Here is a 4,082-nt window from a genome sequence, read left to right as displayed (position 1 = left end):
CAAAACACATGCGAGAAGTGATAAGGAAATAATGCGAGAACCCGCGTGCGTCAGACCGGAGTTCTCGAGCAAGACTGTAATTATTTAAAAAAAAATATATATAGCCCGCAAATTGTCTGTGAGCTGATTTCCAGCTACAAGGAGAAAAAGAAAAACAGATTATGCAGGGAACAGGGATTGGGTGTTCTGCAAAGAGAGTTGGAGGTAAATAATTTTGCAGTAACTGTTATGCTGATGTTGTGGCTGGTCAAGCAAATGTTTGTGCTTGTTTCTGTATGATATAATTGTTCATATATCTATTAAAATACTGATATTCTGGTCTATAACTCCTCCCCGAACTTCCCTCTGCCCTGTATCTTGGTCTCTCATTGGCTGTAGGTCATCGCCGATGAAGTTTTCCGTCAGAAATCATTGCACACAGCATGATTGTGAATCGCCGACAGCTCCAGATATTTAGTATGCCAAATATCTCACGGGCATCTGCAACGTGTCGCGATTCCCTCAGATCGCGTTTTTGATAATTCACACTGCGTGATTGTCACTCGCGTGAACGAGCACCGATTTGCCTCCGATTTCGGGCATTTGTCGGCGATTTCGCAAAACCTGTCGGCGAGTGAAAAATCGGGCTAAAATCGTGCAGTGTGAACTCGGCATTAAGTTGCCTCAACTGACGACATAACTACGACGTTGCATGCTCGTAGTTTCATTTGCGATTTAATATGATACAGCGCTTTAATATATTACAGCACGCCACTGAATTTGTGCGTGCAATTGAACAGCTGAGCGCAGTTCACTGTTGTTCTACTGAAGTTCTCTTGTCACCTGTATCTTGTCCGCGCTCGTTCAACTTGTTAGAGTGCGCATCTCAAAAGTCCCCCGTTTGATGTGGTCGTATCAACTTCTTTGGTAAAGATGTTCTGCATCGAAATAAACGCGATTCTTGTCAAGAAAAAAAGAGACAGAAGCAGCAGTTGTGAGTGGGCTGGCCAACCCTAGCTCCGCCCCACGTTAAATATTTTTAATGCGTTAAACTGAAATTTTGACAGCACTACTTTATATGATGAACCAATTTAATTTATGCTTTTATTCTCATAAAAAAAACATTGATCACATTCAAAGAGCATATAAAATATGGTAAATGGAAGCTCGAACATACTTGCTTGACAAGTGAGAGCCAATTTATTCTCACACATCATGCAAGTATAGTTGAGCTATATTAGCTTAGGTTAAAATTGTATATTGTTCAAAGCTGAGTGATAGCATTGCTTACAGTGTGTAGTTCACAAATCTTTATTGTCCTGACTTTAAGATAAACTGCAGACCCTGTGAAGTAGCCTTTTGTTCCACTGTAAATGGCTGGGAGAGAGAGAGAGAGAGAAAAAAAAAAAAGTTAACTTGAAACAAGTTGTCCAAATAAACTCATCTGCTAAAATAAATCAGATTTTCCAAAGTTACTAGAGGGAGATGCTCAGTTAAGATGCTGCATATGCAAAACAGTGAGTGGAAAAATAGAGAGTAGCATTTTGTCATGTGACACCACTAAACTGAAAAGCAGTGTTTTTTTTTATTTTGAAAGCAGCTGAACTACTGTCATGCAAGTTAGCAATGTTGCTACATTTCATTTACACCTCAACACAGCCTTCACTCAGGCTTAGATTTATCCATAGTTTGTATTTTGAAAGCCATTATAGATAGGTATAGGTAGACAGTTCTACTGTTTTCTGTTAATATATTTTAGAATGTAATTTATTACTGTGATGGCAAAGTTGAATTTTCAGCATCATTACTCCAGTCTTCAGTGTCACATGATCCTTCAGAAACCATTCTAATGTTCTGATTTGGTGCTCAGAAAACATTTATTATTATTAATGTTGAAAACGGTTGTGTTGTGATCAATAGAAAGTTCTAAAGAATGGCATTTTAAAATCTTTTGTAACATCATAAATATCTTTACTGTCATTTTTGATCAATTTAATGCTTCCTTTTAAAGTTTTAATTTCCTTTTTCATAAAAACACAAAATCTGACTGACTGACACAGTTTTGTGTGTCAGCTGTGGTCAAACTTTTACATACACTTTGCAGTATCTGCAAAATGTTAATTATTTTACCAAAATAAGAGGGATCATACAAAATGCATGTTATTTTTTATTTTGCACTGACCTGAATAAGATGAAAAAGAAGTTTACATATACACTCTAAAAAATGCTGGGTTGTTTCAACCCAACTTTGGGTCAAATATGGACTAACCCAACTGTTGGGTTACATTTTTACATTACATTTTTAACCCAAAAGTTGGGTTAGTCCAAATTTGACCCAAAGTTGGGTTGAAATAACCCAGCATTTTTTAGAGTGTAGTAAACAAGAGAAAATAATAGTTAAATTATTTGTATGTATGTATGTGTTCGCAAAGTGTATGTAAAGGTTTGACCACAGCTGTATGTTGTTGTATTCAACATATGTTTTATGGTCTTGTCATTTTCATGATGTCTTTTATTAGTTACTTTCATCACATTTGTTTTTTATATCAAAAGATGGCAGGTAGATTTGTAGGAGTATGAGTTACGAGGGAAAAACATTACAAACGGCCTTCCCGATTTCACAGTGTGTGGTGTGCATCTGCCAGCGTGAGGAGCAGGATTCACCGAGAGCTCTTAAAAAGATGAAGAGTCTGTCCTGTGCTGTTCATCAGAGGGGGCTTTCACTGACCCTCATTCACTCGGATGAAGCATCTCATCTGTGAGACGCCATCGAGATGACATTGTAATGGGCTCTGTCATGCTGAAGTGCGGAGAGCCGCTAATTCTAAAAACAGACACGTCAAATCAGCGGCAAAGTACTCGAGTGTCGTACGGGTTACCATTCATGCTATTTTCAGCCTGTTTTGATAGAGCCGAGCTCGTGGAGCGCGTTAAAGTGACTAAATAGGTTTCACGCTGCTTCTGGTTGACATCGTATGAGAGTGTCGTCTGTGAGCCTGTTTCCTAAGGTACATTTTATCTTCTTTCCGTACAGATGAGTGCGGTTGGCAGCTCTGGTTGGGGTTCTTCGGAAGGACAGATCCTGCTTCACGTGCTGCAGAAACTGGCGCTGCCTACTAGGTGAGTTAATCGACACAGGCCACATGGGCCCCCAGTCGAGTCTCTTAGTGTGACCCTCATCTTTGATCCATTCATGTCGGAGCTTCCTTGAGCTCAGGCATCACCCACAGATTGATACAGGCCTATTATGGCTGTCTGTGGGGGCAAGACCCCCTTCCCCTTCCCTCTGCTGAAATGAGAGGAATCCCTTTGAAGTTGCCCAGCTAAGCTTGGGAGGCAAAGCTTCAGCAATATTGGGTTCCTGGCAAAGCAGAGACGAATTATTGAAAACAATGCATAACTGAGGGCTAGGTTTACACGACAACGATGTAGTCAAAAACAGAAAAGTTTTTCCCTTGCGTTTTTAAAAAGTTTCACGTATACACGACAACGTTTTCAAAACGATTCGCGTTTACACATCTGCGAAAACGGCCAAAAACGCTGTATTACGTATGCTAGGCCAGTAGTTGGTGCTGTCACCTTGTTAGTAAAGAGTACCTGTTGCCGTGTGTATATGATGCGTCTCCGCTGTTGGTTGTAATATTGGTGAAGTAAATCCACACTTTGCTGAAGAAGCATTAGCAAACTCTTAAACAGCAACAACAGTACCAGTTGTCTTGTAAACGAACAGGCAAAACGCATACAAAGTTTCCAGTTTTTGGCTGAAAACGTCGTGTAAACGGCCCCTGAATGATGGCATCACCAAAATGCTTTCCACCTTAGGAGGCCCTTTGAATAAAGTTAAATACTTGAACTTAAAGAGTATTCCACATACAGTTTAAGGTAAGTTCAATCAACAGTGTTGGTACCTACTAAAAATAATTTCTACTGTCCTTTTCAAGACAAATATATTTTTATAGCGCTTTTCAAAACAAAATCAGGCAGCTGATTTTCTATATATATATATATATATATATATATATAGTATACAGGGTCACACTTTATTTTAATGTCCAGTTCAGTTAACTACTAACTATGACTTTTGCCTCAATAAACACTTAATA

The sequence above is a fragment of the Sinocyclocheilus anshuiensis genome, unplaced genomic scaffold (genome assembly GCF_001515605.1).
Source record: "Sinocyclocheilus anshuiensis isolate Anshui unplaced genomic scaffold, SAMN03320099.WGS_v1.1 scaffold1092, whole genome shotgun sequence".
NCBI lineage: Eukaryota > Metazoa > Chordata > Actinopteri > Cypriniformes > Cyprinidae > Sinocyclocheilus > Sinocyclocheilus anshuiensis.
The sequence above is the reverse complement of the archived record's forward strand: the minus strand, read 5'-3'. Positions refer to the sequence as shown.